Here is a 12,637-nt window from a genome sequence, read left to right on the forward strand (position 1 = left end):
TTTTAATTTTTATCCTTTTTGAACCAATTAAACCATCTGCCATCTTTGATCCTTGTTGTCGTACCTGAGACCCTTTCTCCCCAATTGTATTTCATTCACTCCCTTGACAATGTCTTAGTAAAGATGAAAGGCGGGCTTGGATTTCTTTTGACCTATTCATTTTTCCCGCTTAGAGTATTCGCTTAATATAATTTATATAATATATATTATTATATTAATATTATATATTATATATATATATATATAAAATATTATATTTAGTTTATATATATATATAATAATATAAACATAAAACATAATGGCATATGTATAATATCTATATATAATATAATTACACACACACATATATTATACATATATATTTTACACATAACAACTATATGTTATATTACGAATGTGTGGGTTGTGTTTTATAGAGGATTCAAGGAAAATTATGATCAGAACGCATTTGGGTTATGATATATATATAATATATTATATATATATATTAAAAATTTAATATATAATATTAATTATATTTATATATTATAATATATAATTATATAATGCTTATATGTATATATAATATAATATACATACCATTACATAACATAACATACATACATTAATGTATACAAACACACACACACATATAATATATATGGTATATATAATATATATATATTTATGTATATATAATTATATAATATACATAACATACATACATCTAACCATACATACATAAAAAGTATACACCACAACACACACATATATTTAATATATGTATTATATATAATATATTATAAAAAAGAATTAAGTAAGAAAAAAAAAGTATTTACAAAATTTAAAATTAATGCAAATTAAAAGGTATTATAGTAAAAAAGGAACCAAAGTTCTCACCAAACCATCCAAAGGAGAAGGAGAAGATTAACGAATGACCAAAACTTGACACCAACCTACGACTTCAGTTATTGCAAGAATAAAAGGAAAGGAGGAAAGCGCGGAAACGTTAGGAATTCAAAGAAAGGAACAAGCCGTTTGATGTATACAAGGACTCAAGGGTAGTTAAAGGTAATTGCTAATGGCTTTTGTTTCCACCAATAATAAGAGAAGTTGCCTTTTATTTATTTCAATTTTTGCATATGGAGGCATGATTCTTTACTTTTATTTAGAAAATTTCTGGTTTTGGTTAATTTTTTGACCTCCCGTTCTTAAAGCTGCTATCCCACATGGCTACAGTATTCTCATCTGCAGTAAACCTTACGGGCTTGATCCAACATAAATTACCAGGGAACATCCCGGGCACTTGAATTATAAACAAATGTTGGATCTTCATTGAAGGCCCTGCAGTTTGTCTTTTTATAAGCCGCAAGAATACGCCAATCTTGAGTGGGATTGGATTGGAATTTTAAATGCAATTTTTAAGGCAGCCAAATTCATTTTCGGATTATTTGTTTAAGTTTGGCAGAAAACTTGTCGTCAGAGATAAAATGGGATTAGTGGCATCATACATTTTTTCTTTAAGACCATTATAGCGGAGGGCATCGGATTGGAGAAATCTTGTGAACAGCAGTCCTGGTTTAATGAACTTTCATTTATACCAGTTTTTCAGGAAATAGGAAGTTTCTGTAAAGAAAAATTGTTTTAATCCCCAGCTTTCTTACAAGAAGAGGGAGCTCCACAGGGTAGTGTCCTTAGTGTCACCCTCTTTGCTATTGCCATTAATGATATATTAGAAAATGTTTCATCACCAGTAAAAGGCTCTTTATTTGTAGATGATCTGGCTCAATACTGCACAGTAAGCAAGTGGGTTAACAAGCAAGGATTTCTATTTTCTGAATCAAAAGCTGTTGCTGTTCGGTTCTGCAGGTGCCAAACTAAGGAAACCATTCCAACTCGTACCTTAAACTATTTTAGGAAAGGTCTTTGATGAAAAACTCACTTGGAATAATCACATTGACCAATTAAAAGTGAAAGTGAAGAGATCACTAAATATTTTAAAAGTACCTAATTTTGATTGGGGTGCTGATAAGAAATCATTGTTAGGGCTTTACAGTGTAGTATGTTTATCTAAGTTAGACTACAGCTGCCAAGAATACTCATCTGCTTCTAAGACTAAACTTAAGAAATTGGACACTGCATAATACGGGGCTAAGGGTCTGCACTGGAGCTTTTAGAACTTCACCCATTGAAAGTATCTATGCAGACTCCCATCAGCTACCACTGGACCTAAGGAGGGATGAGCTAGGTCTAAGATACACCATGCAGTTGAAAAGCACTAGGGAGAATCCTTCTTTTGAGATCTTGAAACAGTGTGATTCAAATCTATTTAGATTTGGTAGATCTTCAACACCATTTCAAATCAGATAACTGGGTGAACTGGAGGATGAAATAATAAAAACACAGAAAATCCTATAAGTTAAACATCCTGCTATCCTTCCTTTGTTTATTCCAGCAATAGATGTATGCACTAAAGAGATAGAGAAGAAAGGTTGCCCGGAAGAAGAAGTCAGAAACAAGTTTTTGGAGCATGAGAGGCATATAAATGACAGGAAAATCTATACTGATGGATCAAAATCGGAAGATGGAGTGGGCTGTGAAATGGTGTGTGAGGGGAATCATGTATAAAAAAAGTTACCAAACTCCTCATCCATATTCACTGCTGAAGCAACAGCCATAGTTGATACTTTAAATCTTGCATCTGATAAGAAATTTAAATCCACAGTCATATACAGTGACTCAAGGATTGTTTTATAAGCCCTAAAGAAGTTTAACCCTACCCATCCCTTAATTCAAAAGGCTCAGAAATGGATTTTTTTTATCTTTCTGTTTGCCGCAAATCAGTTTATTTTTGTTGGGTTCCTGGGCACACTGGTATAGGAGGGAACAAACTGGCTGATACTGGAGCAAAGGATGCTGCAAAATGTGATTTCTTAACTAATGAGGTGCCACATTTGGATATGCATCCAGTCATTAGAAGGTACATCCGTAAGAAATGGCAGCAGAGATAGACTTCCCCCATTTTATCCGCAAGTAGGAAGTATGGAAATATTAGAAAAAGTATTGATTTTTGGAGTTCAGAGTAAGGGAAAAAAACCCATAGTCCTTCAACACCAAGGTGCTAATCCATTGACTATCTGGGGATTAGCACCTCGGTGTGAAATTTCACACTTTTTAATGAGGTGTTATTACTTTCCACACCTTTAGGTGTGAAAATTGATCATAAAGGTGTGAATATAACAAATAGGTGTGAAATTTCACAGGTTTCCCACAGTCATGTTGGTGCCATGCAAGACTCTATGGAGGTAAGAGGTAAGACCCCTGATTTCAACCCTGACCCATCCCCCTAAGTTCCTCATACTCTACGGAGAGAAAAACTTTGATTTCAGCCCTGACCCCAAAGTTTCGCATACTCTATGTAGGTAAAAAAAAACCTGATTTCAACCCTGACCCCGATGTTCCTCATACTCTATGGAAGTAAAAACCCGGATTTCAACCCTGACCCTGAAGTTCCTCATACTCTACGTAGGTAAAAACCTGGATTTCAACCCTAACCCCAAAGTTCCTCATAGTTTATTTTGTACGTAAAGATTTTAGTCATTTATTTTGTAAAGTATATATTTTTAAATATAAAAGTTTAATAATTTATTATTTATTGGTTTTATCTATCATCATTCTTCAATTTTTTATGTTCATATTTGAACATTTATCATTCACTTATTCGTAATTAATCATATTAATTTATACATTCATCTTCATTAGGGCACTGAATAATCCTGATGGGTTCTGGCCTTGGTCCTCGAGACCTAAATTTCATAATCAATCAATCAGATGGATGTAAATCAGAACACGGAGCGGGATATGCTGCAATATCGAAAGACAAATCTTATCAATTCTCTCTACCTAATACAGTTTTAGTATTCACAGCAGAGCTGTGCGCAATTGCCTCAGCCATAAAAATAATTAAAGAAACATTACTCAAAAATTTTGTGATTTTTAGTGAATCGAGAAGTGCCATGGAAGCCATTCAGTTACAAACCAAAAAATAATATTGTACAACAAATTAAATTATTACTTCATAAATAAGATAATAATGGAAAAAATGTAGAAGTATGTTGGATCCCTGCCCACGTAGGGATCAAAGGAAATGAAGAGGCTGAAAAAGCAGCCAAAGAGGCAAATCAAATGACAAGATCAAGTGTAAATCTCCCTATGAGTGATTATGTAACGTACATAAAGAAGGGTATTATATGGAAATGGCAACATATATGAAATGAAGAATCAGAAAATTATAAATCAAGACAAATAAAACCTGATGTTTGAAAGTGGAGTTCATCATATCAGAGAGAGAGGCATTCACAAGTACTAATTCTGACATGCCCTCCATAGAGGCCATTCCTGTCTGACACATGGACACTTGATGAGCACCCCACGTGGCTCAGCTCCTGAGTCCTCATAGTTCAAGGTGGTTATAACTGTCAGACATGTGTTACCTGAGTGCCCAAAGTATGACCAGCAACGACTGTCGACTTTTGGAAACAGATTTATGAAAGAAATCTTGTCAGAATCCTCTGCGTTTTCAGTCAAGCTTATTTTTATGTTCATGAAGAAGTATAATTTAGCTAATAAAATATAAATCTAAGTAAATTATGGCAATACAAAAATAATTAGACGAGTTAATGAATTATAAAAAAACGTAAATGTTGTTCAATTTATTCCAATTTTGTTTTTTATGTATGCATGTATGGATACATGAGTAAATGTATTTATTGTGTGCATATGTTCCAGCATGAGTCTGTGCCTTTGTGCAGTTTTCAGAACACACCTTAAAGCACACCTTAAAGAAAAAGGGCAGGAGGACCTAGTAAAATCCTTTATGTCAATAATTACTTGCAGACTTATGAGACGAAAGATGTCAGAAGATTACATGAATGTTAAGTCATTGCTAGATGAGGCTCACATGCCATTAATGGGGTGGGGCAGTAACGACATTGCTTTCGATGAACAAATTGGGGGAAGGAACTTGTACAAACCACTGTCCTTGGAATGGTCTGGGATAGAGCAACTGATTGCCCAAGTTTGAAGCAAATCAAATACAGGAATTTGTTTACATTCATAACTTGGAATTTAGAAGGGGAATAATCTTACGGGAGACATAATTACATGTGTTTACTGACACATCCAGGGATGGTAGTTTACATCACAGAAGGAGGGACAAACACTTATTCACCTCCAAAATGAGAGTAACGCCAAGAAAGCAGCCAAAATCAACAATACCAAAATTGGAGCTGTTAGCCTTACCGTTAGGATTTAGGCTGGCAAAATACATGAAAAATCTTTTGGTATTAAGTAGCATTTTCATATGGGTAGACAGCAAAGTAGCCATAGCTTGGGTAAAAACTAGAGAGAAGAGTAAAAACACCTCCATATCTAACTTTGAGGGAGATTATCTGTATTCAACAGGAATGTGGCGTTGAGCTGCAGTTCGTACCTGCCAACTGCAATCCTGCTGACATACAAACCAGAGGTTCCACATTGAAGGAATTAATTAAGCAACAACCAGTTGTGGCACAGATGACCGACTTTTTTTAAACCAGACAGGTCCTGCCAAACCACCATCAAACAAAGATGAAACATCGTCGCTGCCCTCAGTGAGCTGAGGGAGGAAGTGACTGATTCAGTGTCACAAAGCATGTGTTGAAATTCATCCGCTGTAACGCAGATCCCTTTCTGAAACTTGTATACTATATGAAACAAAGGCATCACTTGCCTTCAGATTGTAGTCATTTAGAGAATGGGGTCAAGGTACCCAGCCATATCAGTAATTTCATTAGTCAGTTAGGGCTAATCATGATCAACCAAGTGGTTTACACTATAGTCAAACCAAAATGTCGTGGCGGGTGACAGAAGGTTTATCCTGGACTATATCGTTCTCAGTTAAGAAAGTTTTGGTCATTTTACCCATAAGGAAACTGACCTACTTAAACCTAAAACCTCAATGGTAAATGTGGATTAAGCACACAGATGGAGTGTTTGCTCTGTATTTGTCCTGGATTTTTTTTTTTTTTTTTCATTTCTTCTAAACCCGACCTCGAGTAACCTTTGCATGTGTGCTAAAATGGAATATGGGCAATAATCAGATGGTCTGAAATTGTGCCATTATTACAAGATCTATGATTATTATTTCCAAAAACACAAAGAAAGGAAAATCATTAAGAAAAACCAAAATTGACTCTTTCTTTCTTTAGAAAACGAAGTACAGTAAATGACAGATCTCAGGTAAAGTCATAAACGAGGGATTAATCTCGAAGCTGAGCTGCATTCTTTTCCTGTCCCCACCCTAGTGATCTTAGAATCTTGAAAAGACTTTTTCTAACCTTTAACATCTAAAACGATAGTCTATCAAAGAAACACAAAGGAAAGGTAAGGTTGACCCTTCGCAGCATACAGATGTAGAGATTTGAAAAGAGTTAACCTATTAATTGCACCACCTATCCCAGAATAAGACTGCCTCCAAACTCCCATAAGCCAAGTTGGCCTTACTGAAAGATCTTATCAGGTACTGGGTGTTAAAAATGATTGCATCCTTAATAAAAAGTTTCAGTGTGTTATGTGTAACGCAGTCTGCTATGAAGACCGTTTTCTTTGCATAGTCAGATTGCCCACTGTGTAACTGTGTAAGAGGTCTTTTTCAGAAGTAAACACACGAAGGAGGTTAACCCACTGCAGTTTACCATGGCACATTCCACTAAATGAACATAACAAAAATTTCAGACCTAATAGGTTATGGGCCCAGTTGATGGTGAGTGTCCTGAAATGGTAATGAAAACTGCATGTAGTATTTAGGGCTGATAACTTAGAGCTTTTGTTTGGAGATTCGGCGTCAGTTTAAGTCTGCTGCTACTACCATAGAGATTTGATGGCAATTATATTTGCTGTGGCTGCTATTGCCTGAAGTCAACGAGCTTGGCTATACTTGTTGTGTAGGGGACTATGGTACTCTTGCCACTAATGTGAGTGCCTCTATTATTTTATTTTCATCAGAATGTCTGAGCTGAGAAGTGTCATTGTGCCACTAAATGGCACTAATTATGCTACTTGGAAAGTCCGGTGTCGGATGGCACTCATTAAGGAGAATGCTTGGAGTCTGATTGATGACGCAGAGCCCATCCCTGAACGCACTGATCTGGATAAATATAACAAGAATATATGGAAAAGGAATACCTAAGGCATTGGCTATCATAGTTTAAGTTGTTGATCCAAAATTGCTGTATTTGTTAGGAGATCCAGAAGATCCACAGATGGTTTGGAAGAAATTGACTTTCCAACGAGTTTCAGCAAAAAAACCTGGTCAAATAAATTGGCATTAAAGCGCAAGTTATTCTCCTTGAAATTAAGAGAAGGTGAGTCTGTACAAGAGCATATTGAGACAATAACTGAGGTTTTTGATGAACTCAGCATTGTAGGGGATCCGGTAAGTGAAGAAGATCGGGTGGTGTATCTGTTGGCAAGTTTGCCTGTGTCTTTTAGTATGTTGGTAACTGCTTTAGAGACAAATGCAGATGTCCCCAAAATGGAATTTGTCACTGAAAAGCTTTTGCATGAGGAAAGGAAATCCTTGTTATAGGAAGGTGATGGTATTTCAAGTGTGAAGCAAGAAAAAACCTATAATGCTTCTAATAGGAAACCAAAGAAACCCTTTAAATGTCACCATTGTGGTAATCTAGGGCACATTGAAAGGAAATGCAGATTTCTGAAAAATGATGATCCTAAGGCTAGGCCTAGTACTTCTAAAGAAAAATCGTACAGTGCTGAAACAAAATATGAATGATGAGAGTGTAGCACCTGCTGGGTGCCCATGTTATGTCTGTATGTAGTAATGGTATGTTGCCTGACACATGGAATGTAGATTCTGGTGCAACCTGTCACGTGTAATGATAGGAACCTTTTTGTTGAATATGTTGATAAAAATATTGTTTCCGTTGCTTTGGGAGATGGTCATTCAATAGAGGCTTGTGGTTCTGGCGAAGTATCTATAAAAATGTTGTTGCCTGATGGTAAAGTGAAGAACTGTACATTCAGTGATGTATTGTATGTACCTAAGTTGACTTTTAATTTACTTAGTTTGTGTAAAGCTACAAAACTTGGAAATGTCACTCAGTTTTGTGGGGGTGAATGTAATATTTTTGATACCAATAATAGGTTGATTACTTTTGCAGCGAAAACAGGTAATTTGTATTATTTAAAATGTGCAAAAAAAATGATCATAAGAGTAATGTTGTCTGTAATAAGGTTAGGCCTAATGAAAATATGTGACATAGAAGGTATGGCCATTTAGGTATTAATAACTTAAGGCTGCTAATGAAAGAAGGTTTGGTAGCTGGTTTGAAATTTGATGTTAATAAAGATTTGGAGCTTTGTGAAACATGTACTAAAGGAAAAATTAAGAAAACTCCCTTTCCATGTACTAAAAACAAAGTTGTTAGATATAGAGAACCACTTGATTTAATTCATATTGATGTGTGTGGAAAACTTAATGAGAAATCCTTGGGTAAGTGTGAGTATTTTGTAACTTTCATTGATAATGCAACTCGATATGTCTGGGTTTATGCACTCAAAGGTAAACATGAAGTATGAAAAATTCAAAGAATGGAAGAGTTGCATAATTGGGGTGAATACACATCAAATGAGTCTGAGAAATTTTTGAAAGATGCTGGTATTCGGCATGATACAACACCCAAAACACTTGAGCAGAACGCTGTCAGTGAAAAAATGAACAGAAAGAATATTGGTAGAGCATGTCAGAGCAATGTTGATTGATTCAGGGTTTCCTCATAAATTTTGGGCAGAGGCTTTGTCAACTGCTTGTTATCTGGAAAACAGAAGTCCTGCTAGAGCACTTCATGGTATGACACCTAATCAGGCATTTACTGGAATTAAGCCACATTTTAAACATTTTACAGTTTTTGTGTGTGTTTGTTATGCTCATATTCCTAGAGATGAAAGGAAAAAGTTGGACTCAAAAGCCATAAAGTATCTTTCTTGGTTATGGTTCTGCTGTAAAAGGATACAGATTGTATGACTTTAGCCAAGGAGAGAATATTATACAGTCGTAATGTTATTTTCAGTAAGGATCAGCATGACGTTCAGAAGGAGAATTTTGAATTAAGAGTTTGAAACTCCTAGTATTGAAGTATCTCATCCAGCAGATAGTGCTTCAGAGGATGATGAAAATGAACAGCCTGAAGCTACAGTAAGGCGGTCAGTAAGAGTGAAGTGACCACCAGATATGTATGGTGAGTGGGTTTCAGTTGCTCATGAAACAAAAGAACCAGCATCATTCACTGAAGCATTGATGGGCTATGAGAAAGAGTATTGGATTAATGCAATGAATGAGGAAATTAATTCTATTCATGACACAGTGATGTTTATGATTTAGTTGAACTTGCTGAGGGTAGAAAAGTCCTTAACAGTAGATGGGTTTTCAAAAGGAAAATGTCAAGTGATGGTTCTATTGAACAATATAAAGCTCGTCTTGTTGCTCAAGGTTTTTCACAAAACTTTGGCGTGGATTTTGATGAAAACTTTTGTCCTGTTGTAAGATTTGAATCTATTCGTACTGTGATTGCCTTTGCTGTTCAAAAAGGTTTGAAACTGCATCATATGGTTGAGACTTCAGCATCTTTAAATGGTATACTTACTGAGGAAGTATATATGAAGCAACCAGAAGGGTTTGTAGAGCAGATTGAAACAGACTTCAAGATGTTGGAACCATTCTCTCGATGACAGTTTGAAAAGGCTAGGTTTTGCGCAATCTTCAGTAGGTCCTTGCATTTATGTCAAGTCAGAAGGAGATCCCTGTATCATAGCTGTTTATGTTGATGATTTAATATTAGCATGTAAATCAGATAAACTGATGAAAGAAATTAAAGAGTCCCTGGCTTTACAATATAAACTGAGCTTAATTATTTTTTAGGTGTAAAAGTTGTACAAGATACTTCCAAAGGTCAAGTGTGGATTGGTCAACCATCTCATACTGAAAATGTCTTTAAAAAATTTGGTATGGAGAATTCAAAACCTACAGAAACACCAATTGATCTAAGTCTGAAGTTATGTAAAGCATCTGATCAATGCACAGAATTTGACCAGAACATGTATCAGTCAGCTGTTGGGAGTTTATTGTATTTGTCTGTTAAAACAAGGCCTGATATCACATTTGCAGTGAGTAGTGTTGCTAGGTATTGTACTAAACCTACCATTCAGCACTGGAAAGCTGTGAAGCAATGAGATACCTGAAGGGTACCCATAATTTTGGAATTTTATATAGTAATAATGGTATTTCAGAGATCACTGGCTATTCAGATGCTGATTAGGTAGGTGACACCAATGATCGTTAGTCAACTTCTGGTTTTAGTTTTCATCTTAGTGGTGGTGTTGTGAGTTGTAGTAGTAAAAAACAGAGTTGTGTGGCTTTATCAACTGCTAAAGCAGAAAACATAGCGTTAGCTAGCGCAGCACAAAAAGCTGTTTGGTTGCAGAAGCTAACAGATTTGAAATTTGAATGTAAAGGCCCAATGTTGATTTTAGAAGACAATCAGTCTACCATTGCTATGTCAAGGAATCCTTAGTTTTATGGTAAATCAAAACATATTGACATTAAATTTCATTATGTACGAGATCAATGTGACCAAAATGTAATTCAGTTGCAATATTGCCCAACAATGATATGATTGCCGATATATTCACTAAGAGTTAAAAATTTAAAAAGTTAAGACAAATGTTGGGAATGTGTAAAAATTGGTTGATTTGTTGCTTTTGCTCTTGCACACTGTATTGATTAACTTTATTAAGTTTGAGAAAGAGTGTTAAAAATTATTGCATCCTTAATAAAAAAAGATTCAGTGTACTATGTATAATGCAGTCTGCTATGGCGAACGTTTTCTTTGTATAAGCAGATTGCCCCGTAACTGTGCAGTTGAAGGAATTCTGTGGATTTGTGGAGGATGAGGTTGTCAATTGCAATCTATTGCGGCATGTTGTGACTAGATGGTTTTCTCTCTTGCCAGCTATTGATAGAATACTTAAGTGTTGGGAAGTCCTAAAATGTTATTTCCAGAGCATTGGTGAAGAGGAGTGCCCTAATGTACTATGGAAGTGCTTTGGAGATGAACGAAATACCTGTGAATCCTCTGAGATCTATTTCTTCCTCCTTAGTCACACTCTTAAATTGTTCTCAGACACAATTGAAAGACTAGAAGCCAAGAAATTCAGCATAACTTCAGTATTAAAGTTACTGTCTGAACTGAAAACCAAACTTGATAGAAGAGCAAATGATCGTTTTTTGGCTTTGCAGTAAACAACAAGCTTAGGCAACTTACGCCAGATTTGTCGACAAAATGTAAAACAGACTTCATTGCTTTCTATGAAAGAGCTATAAAGTACTCAAGTGAAAGGTATGACTTCTCTGAAGATAACTTTCATAACAGTGTCAAAATTAAGTCTAACAAGAATTCTGTGACGCAGTCAAGGCTTGTAACATTCAAGAAATAGACATGGATGAATTATATGAAGAGTATGGGATTATAGAGGCAATTATCAATACTCCTGAGATGAAAGATAGCCACAGTGAGGAACGTTATCTCAAGCTGTTCAGTAAATGTGAGGTCCTTTTTCCATGCAGCAATGCTCAATGATGACTTCAGCTTGGACAAATGATCGAGAAATCGTCTACAAGTGGATTCGGTCAAAGCAGAGCTCCAAATTTGTAACAACTTTGCAGAAGAATGCCCTGCTATGTACAAAAACTTTTTGGCAAATAGAAACCTCTTAAATATGGCAAGGAAAGGGGCAAAGTACAAACGTTAGATTGATAATTCATTAACTCCTTTATTTAGTTTCTAAAATAATGTTAATTTTCTCACCCAAGTTATTTTTATTTTTATTATTATGTACTAAATTGTCTAATCATTAATAAAATTGAGCATTAATTAATTTCAGTTCTTTATTCTTATACTATTTGACAAATAAACGCTCATATATATATATATATATATATATATAATATATATATATATATATATATATATATATATGTATACACCATTTTATATTTCAACCCCTCAATAATCATGTTCAATTTAGGTAAAAAATTGGTTGGCAAAAAAAAAAAAAAAATTGTCCTTTTTGGGAATTTTGAAGTGGCCACCCTAAACCCACTGCAGTTTACCATGGCAAATTCCACTAAATGAGCGTAAGGTTTTCAAACCTAATACTGGGGTCACGTCATTAAAGGATTGAAATTCCAGTTGGCATGATTAGGATTTAACTCATTATAAAGCCATAAAATTTGTTTGGTCATTCATCTTCGTGTATATATAACAGCGTTTTGTATATGTACCGTACGCATATTCCTGAAGAGCATTCAACGTTCGGCCAGACTCCGCCCTTATGGCCACTGTGGGCGGAGATATTTCACTCCTAGCAGACAACACATTTCGCATTTCACTCCGCCATACTGCCCTCTTCATTCTTCGCCCAGTCATTAGCTTATTTCATTAAATTTTTATTATTTTTATGTTATGTAAACATGAAATTGTGATATATATCCATATTTTACGACAGCAATATGCATATTTTCCTAAATAAATAGATCTATTCA

This window comes from Macrobrachium nipponense, chromosome 5, assembly GCF_015104395.2.
Source record: "Macrobrachium nipponense isolate FS-2020 chromosome 5, ASM1510439v2, whole genome shotgun sequence".
In the NCBI taxonomy this organism is placed as follows: domain Eukaryota; kingdom Metazoa; phylum Arthropoda; class Malacostraca; order Decapoda; family Palaemonidae; genus Macrobrachium; species Macrobrachium nipponense.